A 19,214-nucleotide genomic window follows, 5' to 3' on the forward strand; every position below is an offset into this window, starting at 1 on the left:
CCCTGGACCTTGGCTCCGAGAACTCCTGCTCCAAGGCAGGAGGTTTTTACTGTTCCATAGGAACATAGTAAAAAATACTGTGGTCACTGCCAAGATGCTCTTTTAGGACAAAATGGACAGAAGTAGAAAGAAGTGGAGCAGCAAAGAGGTCCAAGCTCTTCTGGCCCGCTACACCTCTGGAGGGGTTTGCAGGTCTCGCAGAGGAACATCAACATTTTGGACCAGAATTAGTGCAGAGTGCTAATGGCTTGCAGGGTTCTTCACATTGCAGGGAAAAAATAACAACAATTCATCCCTCTGATAGTCTGTTATTCTATGAATGCTGTGACAGCTTCCACTTCCATGTTGTCCATGTCCACCTTCTACTTCATCTTTGAAGGTTTGTTTTTGTGTATGGAGCTGAAGGTGCACGTCACACCTTACCCTATCACAGTCCTTCACCGCATGTGCAAATGCAAAGCCACAGGTTTCCCCTCGAGGAGGCTAGTTACAAATTCGGGCTGAACACTTGTTGGAATGGAGCACTTGAAAGATTACAGTATGAGAATGGCTAATTTGTCAGCAGATCCCCGGAACCACCTACGACCAGCCTGGATATCACACAGGCAGCAAATCTCCTCAGCTGCCAGAGCGCCCAGGGATTCGGACAGTGGTGGGCGTTGAAGGCAAGCCGAGAGTTAGAACAAGCCAGACAGCAATCCATGGCAAAGCGCGTAACACAAAGGTTATTGCGCAACCTTTAAAACCATGTTGACAACGTATTGGAGCTTCTCAACATGACATAATGTCATTGGAACCAATCCAATCTCACTCCAGGAGCCACTTAGCATCTTGCTTGACCAAACTCCAACACAAAGGTTTGTGAACTCATGGACAGAGCGTCTGAAGACCCTCTCTGGGTCAAAGGTCACAGACGCATCAATACGAGTCCATGCCCTGCACACTTTAACTCGATTTTACAAATCTGTTCCGCCATTTCTGCCTTGTAAGCCGCAATCAAGGATAACCTCTGAGCAAAGAAATGGTATTTATCCACCAAGATACACCAAGAAGGTCTCATGGGAGTAGGAATTGAACCAGAACCTTCCAATTACCAGCCTGCTGCAATGCTCACTGAGCCATGGTAAGTCCCATAAACGTATTGACCCAGGATGGAACAGGACATATTGACAGCAGGGTGGAAAAAAAAAAGCCCCGGAACGCAACTGGATGCACAGATACCTGCACAAGGAGGTCTGGGAGACGCTCCACTCTGCCATCGACAGGATCTGAATGCCCTTCATGACCAGATGGCAAGTTCAAGGGCCGAGAGAGGCGGCGGATCGCCCGGCAGAAAAGCAATCCACTCATAATCTGTCCAGCTGACGGAGACTCCAAATCTGACGGATCGCATTATTTACGCGTGGTGAAGCCTGAGTCATGTTCCTGTTTGTGGTGACTCAGCAGTACCTGGGACTAGCTTGAGGCCCCAGGACCGGCCGGAGCACCCAGGCCGGCGTTCATGTTTTCAGATTCTGTCTTGTCACCGGCAAAGGCAGCGGATCTGAAAACTGCATGTCAACACCAATTATTCAGCCCTGCGGTTCGCGGTTGTTTTTCACTCCCTGTGCAGAGACACAGAGAAGCCCAAATCCGCTCCTGGTCCACTTGTTACAGGCCAAAACAGTCATCTCCTGGATGTCCTGCAACACAGAAACCCGAGCATGGTTCGGCTAATTCACCAAAGCTCCGAACTGGAACGGTCAGTTCTGTCAGAGGTTTGTCAGAGCTCTTGCAACAAGGCTGCATCTGAGCTTGAAATAAAAGAGCAATAGAATGGCAGCGGGTTTGTCCGGTATACAAAAATAAAAAGGAACATATCAGAAGTATGGACAATATCCTCTGTAAAGATTTGAAATGTCAACCTTTCATGACATGAGAACCACTTATGATTTTCACAGGAAATTTGCAGGATGGGAAAGACCTATTGAGTATATGATGTCTTCTTCTTTTCCTTTGGCTTTTCTTTCAGGGGTCTCCACAGCAAATCAACCTTCTCCATCTAACCCTATTCTCTGTATCCTTCTCTCTCACAACAACTGATTTCATATCCTCTCTCACTGCGTCCATAAATGTTCTCTTTGGTTTTCCTCTAGACCTCCCATTCCAGCACCTATCTACAAATATATTACTATCCGTCTTCTGTATATGACTCAACCATCTCAGTCTGGCTTCTCTAACCTTCACTCCGAAACATCTAGCGTATGCTATCCTTCTGATGTACTCATTCCTGATCCTATCCATTCTGGTCACTTCCAAAGGACAACATCCTCTTCTCTGTGACCTGCAGCTCTATCTCCTGTCTTTTGGTCATTGTCACTATTTGTAGATTATACAGCATGGCTGGTCTCACCACTTTCTTGTACCACATTCCTTTCACTCTAGCTGATAGTCTTCTATATGGTGTAAATGAGTAAATTGTAATAAATGGTGTTGTTTTGTTTTCAGTTGTTGTTTTCAAAACAGGTCCACCTGCAAGTGGTGCTAATTAGAAACGGGAAACAGTAGAATGACTGTAGTACCCATGTCAGGCCTTTAGTTGGTGCTATGATGTTTTCATGTGCTTAAACTTGGATGCCTAGAGGACACACTTTCTGTTTCAGCACAGCAATCAATGTGGGAACTTCAACAATGGCGAGCAGTAAAATGTTTGTACATACTGAAATGGAACTGGAGTACCTGATTGAAGACTCTGAACTACAAGGATGGTCAGTTCCAGAAGAATGCAGACTGGGAGTCATGGTTGTCCAAGTACTCTGGAGTACCCCCAAGTACTCTGGCATCTGGAATTGTTTTTATCGCTGACAAAACCCACACAAGGCAGTTGACTATCACCCTAGTGCATGACCCATTATCAAAAAGTGCTGCATTTCCCCATCTCCATGAGGCATTTCCTCACCCATATACTCCGGAGACCCCATTTTCTGTGTGAACGACGGACAGCCAAGATGAGATGAAGTTTTGCGTCTTCACCAAAAAAACTTTGCTGTGCAAAACTGTCATCTCTGTTAGCGTCATCGCCTATCTGCATCATCTTGTTGACTTTGTCTTTATCATTTCCAGATGAGTTCCACATTCCCCTGAGATACCACTTTCCCTAACTCCCCTTGCTTGAACCCATGGCCAGCTTAGTTCCTTGTTCCCTGTGATGCAAGACCTTCCAGTATTCTCCACCTTGATCTCCTGCTTCTGATCCTGGAGATCAGGATGCCTTTCCCACTCCTCTCTTCCCACAGATCTCTCAGACTTCTGGCTCTCCTGGTAACTCCACTTCTCTCCTGTTTGGACTTCACCAACTGTCTATGTCTGTCTGCTTAAATCCGCTAACTGAGAAAGAAAGATCCGAGCTGCAAGTGGCTCCAGAAAAATTGTCCTTGTGACAGAAACACTTGTTCACAACGGAGAAGATGAAGGATGTCAATTTTCATCAACTTCCTCCACATCTTCTCGGGAGGGGGACTCATTTTGATATCGGTGAAACAGCATGGCTTGAAATGAAGTGTCACTGAGTTTTACTCCACCTGAGGTAATCTTGCAGTCCTTCAATTAAAAATTGTCAAGTGATTAATGGCGCAAATTCACCGTTACATACAAACACACACTCCTTGGCTGCTGTTCCTCGACAGCAGCCATTTGCTAAGTCCTAGTAGAAGTCATTAATTCGTTTGTTGTGGGCCATGGCTGGGAAATCCAACGACATGCCGCTAATCACCCCAGGCTTGGGCCATTGAGATAACCGAAAAAAAAACACAACAAAAACATAGCTTTGTTTAACGCTTTTCCATTTTCGGCATAATGAAATCAGCAGGCCGCTCCCGCAGCCCCTACTGACAGGAGGATCGGCCACGATTGTTTTTCGGCATGAGCGGAAAAAACGGTTGACCCTTTCTCCACTGTATGTCTATATATGATATAAACGTGGGAGTGAATGGGTGAATGTCTCTACATGACTTGGATGAAAGGGTGAATGGTTGTATGTCTTTATATGACATGAATTTGCGAGTGAATGGGTGTCTCTATGTGACTTAAATGAAAGGGTAAAAGGTTGTAGGTCTAAATGTATTGTGAATGAGAGGCTGAATGGTTGTATGTCTTTATATGACAAGTGACTTTGTGAGTGACTGTTTTTATATGACTTAAATGAGATGGTGACTGCATGCATTCTTTATATGACATGTGAATGCGGGAGAGAATGTTGTATGTCTTTATGACTTGAATGAGAGGGTGAATGCTTGTCCGTCTATGCGTGGCAGTAAAAGAGGTTAAACTGAAGCTCTCATTCATCAGTTGCTGAGTTCAAAGGCCTGCTGGTCCCATCACCCTGGATCCTGTCTGCCTCCATCACACCAAGAGGAACTTTTATCAGGCAGCAGAAATGAAAGTGACAAACAATCACAGTTTTAAAGGCAATACTGCTTTCTGATGGGTGTGGTGATTGTAGGATCTGTTTATCTGCTTCAGATCCGCTTCAGTCAGAGGCGTCAATGAGCTTTGAGATGAAAGGAGAACCTGTCAGCTGTTCATCCTGCTTTGGTCGAACTTCTAAACATGTCCTACATTGATGTTCCCCAGAAAACATTGAGGAACCTTCTGTCTGCTTTGAGGTGGATTTATTAAATCGTATAAAAATCGTACATCTGGTCTCCACTCTGGCTGCGGACTTCACCCCATCCAGAAACTCATACAAGTCAGTTCCTCTTCTTCCCCTTGGGGCTGTTCACTTCAGGAATCTCCACAGCCAAATGTCTAACCCTCTACTCTCATACCAGCTATCATCCTGTCATACTTCCCTTCATCCATAAACCCCTTTCTCAGCTCCAACCTCAGCATCCTCCTACCTAGATCTTCTCCATCCGTCCTCTGTCCATGACCAAACTGTCTCAGTGTGACTTTATCTCCAGACCATCTAACACATGCTGTCCCTTTGATGGACTGATCTTGATCCTGAGAACTTCCTCCTACTCATCTCTGAAAGGTGCTAACCGGACCACTGGGAGCAACTGGGAGCTTAGCATCTTGCCCAAGGATACTTTGGTGTGAAGCCGGGATTGAATCGCTAAATGCTCGATTGGAGGGGATGCTTACTCCACCAGTGGTGATGCAGCCAAAGTAATTGATGGGAATTACTTTGTTCAAAGCTCTGACTTCCTACAAGTCTTTGCAGCAAATTTGCAGCAGTCAACACATTGGCAATCAACTAAAGAGTGCCGGGACAAATTGACTTTGGTTCTTACCGAAGATCTTTCTTTCTAACCAATCAGTCAAGCAATTGCTTTTCTTTGACTCCACTCAGATTCTGCCTAAATGCACAACAACAGACATTGAAATCGGCACACTCTCTGCTGAAGGCACATGGCAACGGTCAAGCTCGCCAACACATCCCCGAATTACTCCCACCGACTGTCTGCACTTGACTTGTTAGCTTTTCAATTAGCACAATTCAATTGGCGCCCGGGCAGCACGGTGGTCAGTGCTTCCTCCTCACAGCAAGAAGGTCCCTGGTTAGATTCCCACCGGGGGCCTTTCTTTGTGAGTCTCCATGTTCTCTGCGCGGGGTGAATCAGAGGGCGAATGGTTGTCTGCCTCTATATGACGTCAATGAGGATCAGTAGTTGTATGCTCTATATGAGGTGTGAATAAGAGGGTGAATGGTTGTATGTCTCCATATTTGGCCCTGTGAGGGATGGACTGGTTCCAGGGTAGACTCGCCTCTCACCCACTGACAGTGGGGATAGATTCCAGCCGTCTATCTGCAACCTGCAACCCTGGGCGCAGGATAAGCAGTGTAGATAATGAATGAATGAATAAATGAATGAATGAATGAATGAAGTGGAGCCAGTTAAATATACACAAACGCTGCTTACCCTGGCATTTGTGGAGAAAGTGATGCGTAGCCCAATCTGGATTGTTTTCATTTCTGCATTGTGAACACTTCTGCTGTACCTTCTATATGCTGCCTTTTATCGGGTACTTTTACCTATTTATGTTGCACTTATACGACAGTACCTCGAATTCCCTGCGGAAAGCAAAGTAAGAATTTCATTTTGCAGGGAAACCCTGAATATGAAAGTACATATTTTGAATCCTTGAACAGAACGAGAGGGAATTCGTAATGATTGGAAGCAGAGCTCAGAAAGCAGGTTCTGCAATGTGTACTTTTGTTTGGAAAATGCCTGTTACTACAAAGAGCACCAGCCGGACTGTACCATAAAAAAGAGAATATATGGGGAGAACGGCCTAAACTCCCCCTGGGTGATGGGCATGGGCTTCTTTCCCCTGCGTTCTGCATCTCCTGATTTTATTGCCTGAACCAGATAAATCCAGACGAGTCTGTTTGGACTCTGGCAACTCCCCTGCAGCTTTACTCGTTCGTGGGGCAGTGGCGGACTCCCATTGGTGGTGATAAATCACCTGGAGATTCTTTCAAAGTAAACAAAGGGATATATATTTTTGTGTATATATATGTGTATATACAGATGTATATATATGTATGCTACCTTCTTTTTCTTTTCATTCAGAAAATGCAAGATAACAGGCTGTCCCAAGTTACTGTACCATCTGGTGGCATGGCTCTTTGTAAGGGTGCGCTGTATTTTCTGGCTCATCATGTAGGCAGGGTAGTCAACCCCTTCTTTTTCTCCTTTGGGCTTTTCCCCTCAGGGGTCAAATCAACCTTCTCCATCCAACCCTATTCTCTGTATCCTTCTCTCTGACAACTGATTTCATATCCTCTCTCACTACATCCATAAATCTTCTCTTTCGTCCTCCTCTAGACCTAGAATTCCAGCACCTATCTACAAATATATTCACTATCTGTCTTCTGTATATGACTCAACCATCTCAGTCTGGCTTCTCTAACCTTCACTCCAAAACATCTAATATGTGCTATCTGTCTGATGTACTCATTCCTGATCCTATCTATTCTGGTCATTCCCAAAGAGAACCTCAACATCTTCATCTCTGTAACCTCCTGCTCTGCCTCCTGTCTTTGGGTCATTGTCACTGTTTGGAGACCATACAGCATGGGTGGTCTCACCACTGTCTCCACCAATTTTCCTTTCATTCTGGCTGATAGCCGTTTATCTCATGGTACCCCTGACATTTTTCTTTCCAACCTGCTCGAACCTGTTTCTCCACTTCTTCAGCACACTCTCCTACACTCTGGACTGTTGATCCTAAGTACTTGAAATCCTCCTACTTCTTGATCTCCCCTCCCTTTAGGCTCACAGGTACATCCGGACTCCTCTCATTCACACACATATATTCTGTATATGTATATGCAAACACTGGTTTGAAATATTAATGCGTCTCCGTGGTGCAGCCTCGCTAATATTCCCCTCCCGTCATTGACTATACTATTCCCGTTCCTCTGCTGTTAATTTCCTTGAGTTTTAACTAACTTGTTGCAACCCCTGAGGGGTTTCTTATTGGTTTAGTTTTTTTTTCGCAAATGGAGGGTTCAGGTTGTCACGGGGCGCACTCGAGCAGGGAGCCACACCTTGGAGGTAGGAATCAGGGTTGAAGCGCTTTATTTGGGTAGACAGGCAGGTAGGGTGTCGCCGGCAAGTCCCTGGCCCCGAGACAGAGTCGCACAGGGCTGGGTCTCACTAGGACGGGCCCCCAGGCAGGGTGGGGGTGGGGGTGGGGGGTGGGGGGTGGGGGGTGGGGGGTGGGGGGGGGGGTGGGGGTGGGGGTAGGGGTAGGGCGGGGCGGGGCGGGGCGGGGCTCCGCAGTGGTCAGGGACAATCCCCCGGCGCCAGGCAGAGCGTGCCGCTGCCCTTTATAGGGCTCTGGATTAGCGGCCGCTGCTGCAGCTGGCGCTGATTACGAATTGAGCCCAGCCGTGTCTCCTCTCGGCTGCCGAGAGGAGATCCTGACACAGGTTGGTTGGATGCGTAGGCTTAATAATCATCATGCATTCATGTGTGCAGACCCCATGCCATATGATTTATTAGTCCAATTAATTGCTTGTGCATTATCTAAAGATGTACACCTGTGACAATGACTGAAGGAAACAGTGAAACAGTTTGATTAATCACAAGACTGAGGATCTGGATTGATCATACATTGCTGATCTGCTCAGTGGTGGAAAAATACTTCATTCTCTGGACCCCTCAAAAATATTTAATTTCAGGATAACCCATTCACTCATCCATTCTCCACACCCCTCAAACGTGTAGTTTTGGTACAAACCATCCATTTATTCATTTGCTACACTGCTCAAATGTGTAGTTTTAGGAAATTCATTAATTCATTCTTTTTTGTCTTCATTCATTCTCTACACCATTTAGTTTTTGGAAAAATCCTTCATCCATTGATTGATTGATTCATTCATTCATTCTCTCTCCAGCTTAAACATGTTTAATTTGGGGAAAAAACATTCATTTGTTCATTCATCCTACAATTCACTCTCATTCACACATTTGGACAATTCACAGTCATCTGTGAACCTCCTGCATGTGTTTGGACTGTGGGAGGAACCCGGAGACCCCTGAGGAAATCCATGCAGACACGGGGAAAACATGTAGACTCCATAAAGAAAAGCCTCCTGTTGGAATCCAAGCAGGCACCTTTTGGCTGTGAGGAGGAAGGGCTAACCGCGCTGCCAGCAAAATGCTAATGATGGTTTCAAAGTGACGAATTAAAGTTATAGGAGGTAGGACACTTTCCCGGACTAGACTTGTGATTGGACTCCTATTTGGCCAGAAGACCAATCAAGGGGGGTCCACTGGGGAGTATTAGCATCAACACCGCCTTGCTCAGCACCATCATGGCGACACATCAAACCTTTGCCCCGTGGCGCTGATTGGCTAATCCCTCCAGTGCCCCATTGGCTAATTGCTTTTCCAGCCAAGAAACTGCAGTTTAACGTGATTAAGGCAAAGCGGCGTGTCTGACTTCTGGACTGGGTCCAGTTCACAAGTGCAGCTTCTAGTTACTGCGGCGCCAGGATGCAGTGGTGTGTCCATGGGACTCATAATACAGATTAGCGCAGCGTTGCCTTTGCAATGTACTACATTAAAAATAAAATGGGGTGAGGACTATGGCGATCTGCCGTCACCTCCCTACAAGCCAGAGAGCTTGAAGCTTCGCATCAGCCAGTATCATCACGTCCACACTCAGGCATCTCCTGGCAGCGGTCGCCCGCGGTGTAGCCCCATTTGGCACGTGAGCAAACTTTGTAAAGACTTGCAATATTGTAATATCTAATGTAATATTAGATCAGTGCTTTCACCGTCCCAACACACACACTCACTGTGACAAGTGTCCAGGACTCCCGCAGCATAATGAGCAGTGCATCAAAGCAGAGAGCTGTGCAGATGGCCCCAAATAATACATAATGCAAGGCCCACTGCCGTGGCTCCAATGTCAGGAAGTCCATTACGACAACGCCGGGACCTGGGATATTCCCCCCAGCACCTCACCAATCACTTTTTTTTCCCCTCCCCTTTCTTTCTTACTTCATTTTGAGTCACAATCTAACAGGAAAGGCTCTGCCTTGATGTCAAGTGCAATTTCCAGCCTCGTGTCTTTGCATTTCCTGCCATCATCTCCCCAATAAAGAGGGGCCAAAAAGGGGAAGCTGGAATACTGATTCCAGATTACCCCGTCGGAGTGGTTACTGTCAAGATGGCACAGTGATACAGGTGCATGTGTGCCAGCGAGAACTCTCGCTTGGCACAGAAGGAAGGCAACCGAAACAGCTCAAGTTTTCCTCACTTCCTGTCATGTGGTCCTCAGTGAAATTGATTTAATGAAGCCCAAGAGCGTCTCACTGCTGTAATGGCCCTTCGAAAAGACACTCCACCGTGACTGTATTTACTTGCTCCATTTATTTTCAAGAGATTTTTTTTGATATGTAGGTCAGGGGATAAAGTGCAAGGGAGGAAAACGAAAAATCTTTATTTCTACGTTTGATGTTAAACAAACTAGACATCTCAGCAGATTCTCATCAATCCTGTTTTTGTCAGTATGAGGACCGAACACACACTCTGGCCTTGAGACCTCTGTACACCATGCTATATCATCATCTCAAACGTTTACAACAAAAAAGAATGAAGTGTATTTCCCTTGGAAATATGGAAAAATACGATATACCATGTATCATGGCATGGAATTATCGTGGCAGTGGCACAGCGGTTGGTGCTTTCACCTCATAACCAGAAGGTCCCTGGGTGGATTCCCGTAGGAGTCCTTTCTGTGTGGGGTCTGAATGTTCTGCCCGTGTCTGTGTTGGGTTCTTCAGGGTTCTCTTGGTTCCTTCCACAGTCCAAACACATGCAGGAGGCTCATTGGAGACTCTACATTGTCCAAACATTTGAAAGAGAGAGTGAATGGTTGTATGCCTCTATTTGAGGTGTGAGTATGGATCAATAATTGCATGCCTTAAAATGGTTTGTGAATAGGGTGAATAGTTCCTCACATTATGCAATAGAAGACTAGAATAGAAGCCAGAATGAAAGGAATGGTGGACAAGACAGTGGTGAGACCAGCGATGCAGTATGGTCTCCAAACAGTGACAATAATCAAAAGACAGGAGGCAGAGCTGGAGGTCGCAAAGATGAAGATGTTGAGGCCAAAAGGAAAAGAAGAAGAAGGGTTAATGGTTCCTCCCATGGTCCAAATACCTGAAGGACAAGGTTTTATTGTTTTGAAGGCAGTAATGTCTGTATTCTGGCCAGAGAAGATAGGTAGCTCCAGAAACGTCAAAGAAACATTTTTTGTCAAAACAGAAAAATTTTATCTGAACAGACGAGGTGTGCCTCAGACACAATCTTTCACAGACCTAGAACGCTGTACAGGGATCAATATCAAGACGGATTCGCACACGCAGACCAGGACCTTTTTCTGCACCCCCTAAACAACCCGGAAGGATCCACAACCAAAAGCAACCCCCGGTCACATCCACTTCAGCCTCAGTCCATGTGATCTAACAGGTTTCACTCCTTTGTTTCACTTCACCTTTTCACATTCAAGTCCAGGTAATCCCCAAAAGTTGCTCCTCTGTCTCCAATGAAGGACACTCCCTTTAGCATAGCAAGCTTTTTAGACCTAGTTTCTGCCCATCAACTCCTACATTTTCTCAACAGGCCAACATAACCTAGACCCACCCACAACCCTGGAAACTCCCCACAGTTCATCAGCAGTGAAGAAGTCTCTGGGATCAGGGTGACATGCAATGTTCCGTCTAATTTTTCATATGTCTGGGCATACAGACAACCTCCCTGAGCACACTGAGGACCACTGTGGGCAACATTAGATATGCACGCTGTGGCCCTACATCAGTATCACACCTAGGATCATAGCTTCCATTTAGTCCATATTTTTCCATCAGAAATCTTTGCTTACTACTTTAGCTTCACTAGCTTCACTGTTTTACAGAGCAGACCCTTTTCACTTGCAAAAGAAAAAATCTAACCCAGTTTCACCGCTTGTTCTTCTATTTGCACATACTCCAACAGTCATTCCAACTTAAAAGAATGACATTTCTTTTTTACTTTGGTTTGGTGAGTGGACGTATCACATTCACTGCTCATTTGACCATAATAAGGGGTTAGCATTTGCGTCACTAAACTCCACCACACTGTTATCATTGTTATATAGCGTGTATGGGCAGAGCACATGTGCAAGTACTGTTAATGCTGTGATTGGCTGTGTAGCTTAATTGCATCGTGTCATACGATTGGCTGGACACCTGTCGCTCACTGAATTACACAACAAATGATACAGGAAAAACAATTATATATCTAATCATTTGCAGTGCGCTCACTGCGCTGGATAGGTTTTCTTGTGTGCGAGCATTGAGTGTGCGAGCATTGCGCAATTGCGCAGCTTAGAGGGAACATTGGTGATATGTCTCAGATGAAGAAAGTCCAGTCCAGTTACCATGACAAGAAGGTTTTGACAAGAATTCACCACCTGGGTGACTGAGGACCTCCACAGAGTAGACACCACAGGAGGTTCACCGGAGACCCTACATTATCCATTATTTTTGTATTTTAAGGTATAAATGATGAGATAAATGGCTGGTGGCAGCTGGTTGTATGACAGACCGGTCCAGGGCGAACCTCTAGGATGGGCTCCAGCCACCTTGGCAACCCTGGCTTATTACCTGACCTGCTTATTACAGGATAAGCAGGTGAATGAATGAATGAATGAATGAATGAATTTAGCGGGGGTCTGTGAATCTGCTGCCAAAAACGTGTAAGGAAACTATTGTCAGGATCTCCTCTCGGCAGCCGAGAGTAGACACGGCTGGGATTAATTCGCAATCGGCGCCAGATGCAGCAGCTGCCGCTAATCAAGAGCCCTATAAAGGGCAGCGGCACGCTATGCCTGGGGCCGGGGGATTGTGGATGTCCCAGACCCCTGCCCTGCCCTGCCCTGCCCTGCCCTGCCCTGCCCTGCCCTGCCCTGCCCTGCCCTGCCCTGCCCTGCCCTGCCCTGCCCTGCCCTGCCCTGCCCAACCTCTGGCCCTGCCTTCACCCCGCCTGGGGCCTGTCCTGGTGAGACCCAGCCCTGTGCAACTCTGTCTTGGGGCCAGGGGCTTACCAGCAACACCCTACCTGCCGTTCTACTCAATAAAGCGCTTCAACCCAGATTCCTGCTCTGAGGTGTGGTTCCCTGCCCGAGTCCGACCCCACGTCCTCGTGACAACTATGATCAATCTCCCAGAAATTGAATGAATTAAGTAGGATGAGAAGACACACTGCCGTATAATGACTTAGTACTGTTCCACTGAAAGATTTATTGACCATGAAACTTTCTTCTGGGTTTGTTCCAGGCCTAAAATTGTAATTGAAAGGATGCGTGTTGGTCTTTACTTAAAAGTCTTAGTTACGGCAAAACTCATTAAATTTACAGAGAAGGGCTGATCTAATAAAAGGAAAATTTAATCAAGATACCGAAATCAAATATTCTCTTAAATACCTTAAAAATCACAGAATCTGTATAGGGTTTGGATATTGAATGCACTGTAGAATTTCTGCATTTCTGTTGTTCATGGAAGTAGATGTCCTTCAACACCGACAATAAGACCTTCTTTGTGTGTCGGGATTGATGTCATTACTTCATAAGTACAATTCTTTCGAAGGCAATACTTTCAAAATAGGGCTCTGATTGAAAAGCGAGACGTGGCCAAAACACCACCCAGAGATATTGATCCTGGAACTCACTTTCGCCGCAGTTCGGAGCTAATGGGTGGATGAAGCCGGATTTTCTTTGAGATCAGCAGCATTTTGAAGAGCTGGTGCCGTCAAACTGCCCTGGGCAGAGGTTGGGCGGGCCTTCGGAAGAGCAACGCAGCTTCCCTAGAAGGTTTTCAAGAAGGCCATGGCAGGAAAGCAATTCGACTCACCTACCATACCAAAAGTATGTCCACCATCCCCCAACGGTCACAAAAAAGCTATCCTTCTCATTGTGTATATTTTTGTTTTATTTATTGCTTACTCAGCATTTCCACGATGAATTCCTGTGTTCATTTGTCAATAAAGACATTCTGGTTTCAGAAAAACAAGACTGAAATTATCATATTTCAGCTAATATGGCTTGCGACTCATTTGGTAAAGTGTGCAGAGGATCCCCCAGCTGTGCAGACCGAAGTGTCCTTGCACAAGGGGCTGAACCTTTTTTCCTGGAACTCATTGCTTCACAACATAATCGTGGAATTCTGTCTGTGGAGGTTCTTAGTCATCCAGGCCAAAAACCTGGCAGTTATATTTGGAAACTCCCCATAGGTCATTAGAACTGAAGAAGCCTCTCAGATGAGGAATGAAATGTCTTCAGGTGAAGAAAGTCAAGTTGAATTGCCAAGACAAGAAGATTTTGACAAGATTGTGGAAATCATGCCATTAATGCTGCCCCTTGTCTCCGCCACCCCTCGCCAACACTGCCCATCGTCTCTGCCTTCTCCTGGGAGTATTTGCTTTGTTATACCCAGTCATTGTCGTCCTCCATGCCGCAGCAAAGCCAAACAATTCATCCACTATTCAGCTCCTCTGCCCGCAATACCCGATAAATTCATCGGCCCTGTAAGCGCTGCGAGTCCCCTCATCTGCAGATCAATGCTGGTTAGGGGGAGATGGTTGGTGCGGGTGACCAGTGGACACTGAAAATGGCCCTTTTTTCTCACCACTACCGAAGATTTATCCGCAGTGTTTGTCACAATCATGTGATTTATGGATCCAGTGTGCCGTTCCAAAACTGTTCCCAGTACAGAAAAGCAAATTTTCCTGTTTCCCTCTAATTGGAAATGAACCTTGATGTAGTCTGTTGTTAAACGAGGATGGCGGTCCCCTTTGCACACTGTCTGCGGGCTCCTTTAAAAATATCCACCATCTAAACTATACTGCCATTATTAAAGATTAAAATTTCGCTTTTGTCATTTTGCCCCCTTGGGTACGGGGAGATTACTCTCTGATTCATTTCAAGCTTTTCATCACTCGTAACTGATAACAATGGAGGAAGACTGCTGAGCGGAATAAATGCCGTCCTCTCTCGGCTGTAATAAATTTTTTTCCAAAACCCAGGGCGGCCACTGCCCCGGGAGATAACTGCAGTGTCACTTTAAGCTTGAGCATTATCCATTAAATCTAAGAGAAAATTCCGTAGCGCAGCTGGCAACCTAGTTAGACACAGAGCGGCCAGATGAAGTGGTAAAGGTGATCTCTGACTCTCAAAACTCCTTCCAGATCCTGCTCACAACCTGAGCTGAGGCGATGCTAGAGGAAACACTGCATGGGAGTGCTGGTAGGGGTTGAGGTTTGGGCCTCAAGGGGGAGCTTCAGATCACAGTTATGGTCTCTTTGAAGCTCTTGTGGTGTCTTCTTGACTTAAAAGAGTTTGAGGGGGGCTGTGGCTCAGTTGGAGAAGGAATAGGAAGAGAAGGCACTCCTCCAATTGGAAGGTTAGCAGTTCCTCTTGTCTGCATGCTGATCTGTCCTTTGGCAAGACACTGAAGCTCTGTCTGTTCCCGATAGTTTGGTTCGTACAGTTCATTGCAACCCCGCCGTCATCGACCAGCAAATGGGTGAGAAGAATCTAGCGTGAAGTTAGTGGAGACTATTTCCTATCACAAATTGATGAATTGGATTTGGTAATTTCACTCTTTTTGGATGATTGCAAGAAGTATTTGCACTGAACATGTATGACCCTTACTTTTGTTTTAGGGACCTGCTGGGCCAGGTGCTGTACCTTTCCTGCTGTCCTGATTAAATCAGGAGACACTTTCTCTTCATGCTGGTCAAAAAACCATTTTGACTTTCTTGTAAAATGCGAGCCATGTGCTCCCCACTGCAACCAATAGTAGCGCTAACACTTGTGCTGTCCTTGCTAGATCACAGGTAGGGGCGGGTGAAACAATGACTTGGCCAAAGATGGAAAAATGGCAGGCAATGGCTGCCAGAGTAGAAGTCAACGATGGTAAAATGTAGCCGCTAATGGAATTCTTTGATTTTTAGCTTAGTGGTTGGTTTACTTTCTTCTCATAGACTCGGAGGGACTTCTTTTCAGATGCAGTATTTGTAAACATGATTTATGTTTTATCGATAACTTATCTGCAGCTTTCAAGGACAGTTTGTAGATGTTTACAATCAGATGTCATCATGTTACTAAAATGAAGGACTAGAGGTGAATATCCAAGCGGAGGACATGACGGCGTCCCTTTTAAAGAAGTTCTGGATCTTCTCCAGATCATACAGGAGGTGAATCACACCAGAAGATGTTGGCAAATCCGGAGATCCATGCTCTCATTCATTCATTAAAATAATCTAAAATGTAGTACATGACCTCCATCACTGCATCGCCACCTCCTCTCTTGTGAATTATAGAGCAGCACGATCGCATCGCCATAGCAACACAAAATGTTACAAACAAAGCGGCCATTCCCCGTCAGTGGTTTGAGTGTTTTCTGGCGATACTACGAAATCTGAAGTCACAAGCTCTCTGTCTGGGTTGTAGCAACTGTAATGTTTGTAAGCCAAATAAACAACAAGCTTATCTGGGTGTTAAAATTAAAGATGTGACGGACAAATCTCCCAATATTTATCTTTGGACTAAAGGAAACACCCCAAAAACCTTTCCCCACCTCAGGTCAGTCAGTCGGTAGGGAATAAACAAAGCCTCCAGAGAGTGATTTAATTACCCCAGTTTACATGCTGTGTTCTTGTTCTGGTCCTGATCTGACCGGGTATTCTTCAGAATATGAATAAGAATAAGAATAAGAACAACTTTATTTATCCCGAAGGAAATTGTTGTGCCAGAGTTTCAAGGAAAACATGACAATAATAGATAATAGTAGGAAGGAGGGAGAATAAGACATACGAATAAAATATTAAGTGTCAAAGTTAAGGCTATAAAGTGTTTTAAGGTCTTGGTGGGTCTTAGTGGGTCACCGCCAGGCCTCGTATGCCTTCCGAGCTGATTTGCCAAACAGTTAAGAGCAGGATGAATAATTAAAACGGCTGGTTCTGAATTACCAGTTTGCTTCCCACCTTTCTCCCTCTCCCCAAGTATCTTTCATGTGCGACTTGGCCTGAGGGTTCCACACTGCAATTCTGCGAATCATAAACCCAAGGCTGGTCCTCTGAGATGTTCCCGTGTTAGAAGCTGAATCGTATTTTTTTTTTATTTTTGTGTCGCTCGCGTTGATGAAATGAGTGGGAGAACATGGGAGTGCAGGTAAAAAAGCGAGTAAAAAAGAGAACGCGGAGGCAAAGGACATCTGACAGGAAGCCATGGATAATGAGCAAGCATTGGCTTGATGATTATAAGAATTAATATATTTATAGAGCATTTTCCATCAAAGTGCTGTGCAAAGAAGAAGAGATAGGAGGAGGTTCACCCTGGACCGGTCTATCGTACGACCACCTCCCCCTCATTCACCCCCTCATCCATACCTTAAAATAGACACACAATGGACAATGTAGGGTTTTCAGTGAATCTCCTGCATGTGTTTGGACTGTAGGAGGAACCATTCACCCTCTCATTCCCAAATCATACAGAGGCATACAACTATTGACCCTGATTCACACCACATTTAGAGACATACAACCGTACACTCTCTCACTCACACGTATGGGCAATGTAGGGTCTACAATGAACCTCCTACAACTGTTAGGTCTGTAGGAAGAAAACCAGAGAACCCTGAGGAACCCCAAACAGACATGGGGAGAACTTGGACACTCCACACTGAAAGGCCCCCTGTGGAAATCCAACATGGGACCCTCTGGCTGTGAGCTGAAAGTGCCAGCCACTGCAGCACTCATGACCTGTATGCACAGAGCAGGCCTGCCTGATGTCAAGTGTCAGACTGTTCCACAGAGTTGATGCATAAGAAGAAAAGGTATTTTTGCCAAGAGTCCCTCACAAGACTTTGGGGACACAAAAGTCTGTAACCCCTGGAGTGGAATGTATTTCCAGGCATGTATGTGTTCACCAAGGCAGAAAGACATTTATTCTTGTTTTGGTGTGGAGCAACACCTGAAAGTCTGTTCTCAAACAAACAGGAAGCTGGTGTCTCCTGAGTCACATGTTCTAATGCACTTGTCAGAACATGTGCTGTCACATTCTTGACAATTTGCAGGCCTCAGCTGCTCCCTCTTGACAATAATAATAACAGTAATTTAATAATTTACCCCTTATTAGTCCCCGTGGGGAAATTCGTTCTCTGCAATTAACCCATCACGGATGAACCATGAGCAGATGGCATGATGCTGCCCTCCACCAGCTCCAGGGGAGCAGTTAGGGGTTCAGTGTCTTGCTCAACAACACTTCGGAGCCGCGAGGAGCCAGGAATCGAGGCCATCCCGACCTTATAATAATCCAGTGAGGTCACAAATGCATTGGCTGGGATCTCTGTTTCCTTTAAAGCCAAGACAAGCTTGGTCTTAGAGATGTTTCTGAGAAGGATGAAGGTCCTGGTGACATCTTTGATACGAAGATCGAAAGAAGACACTCGTTCAATGGGTACAACAGGTATCCAAACAGTCCACCCTGGCTCCAAATCTGTCCAAGACACCCAACTCTGTCCACCAATATTCCTAACTCCGTTCATTGAGGTTCCCAACTCTGTCCAACGAGGTTCCCCACTCTGTCAACCAAGGCACCCAACTCTGTCCATCAAGACTACCGACTCTGTTAACCAAGTCTCTTAACTGTCTCCCATAGTTCCTAACTCCTGAGTTTCAGGTGTTCCAAATAATCAAATGGCACGTACCGTATTTTTCGGACTATAGGTCGATCCGGATTATAAGTCGCACCAGCCAAAATTCCATAAGAACGAAGAAAACATATATAAGTCGCACTGGAGTATAAGTCGCATTTTTGGGAGGGAAATTTATTTAATAAAATCCAACAGCAAGAATAGACATTTCATCTTGAAAGGCAATTTAAAATGAAAATAGAATAGAGAACAACAGGCTTGAACAAGTATAGCCTGTATAATGCATAAACAATGAACTGAGAATGTGCCTGGTAGGCTATGTTAACGTAACATATTACGGTACGAGTCATTCAAATAACGATAGCATATAGCACATGCTTCAACCAAACAATCGGTGTCACTCTTAATCACTAAATCCAACGAAATCTTCTTCTTCTGTGTCATTTCTGAACAACTCTGCCAGCTCCGAAGGTAGACAGTGCGCCGCTTCCTCATCTACCGGTACGTCGTTTACGTCAGAGTCATCGTCGTTTGCAGTTCCAATTATTCCAGCCTTTTTGGATCCCGACAGGATGGTGTCCTTGCTCTGATAGAGAGGCAATTGAAGCGGTAACACCAGGAAGGTCCCCCCGCAGAGTCATTTCTATTCATCTCCTTGGCAGACGCAACTGTACTGTTGACAAGCCTCTCCCGGCAGCACGTTGTTCAAGCACCCAAGCGTGAACTCGTTCCTCTAGCCGTGGCCAGCTAGCTTTTAGCCCGCGATAAGCTTTTTTAGTTTTCTTCATTTCAGTAATAGAGAATTGCAGTGTGGAACCCTCAGGCCTGAAAAAAACCTCCGCTTTTCGCCAGTCCCTTACAAGTTTCTCACTAACCTTAAACTTTCTCTCTGCTGCTCGATCGCCATTTTCGGCTGCATATTTCACTACTTCCAGCTTGTGACCTGCAGAATATGATTTTCTTTTCGGTGCCATTTTTGTTCAGCCCTTCTCAGTTGTTTTTATAAGTTAGCGCG

This window comes from Fistularia commersonii, chromosome 20 (assembly GCF_037954325.1).
Source record: "Fistularia commersonii isolate RoL2024-O1a breed Wild chromosome 20, RoL_Fcom_v1.0, whole genome shotgun sequence".
NCBI lineage: Eukaryota > Metazoa > Chordata > Actinopteri > Syngnathiformes > Fistulariidae > Fistularia > Fistularia commersonii.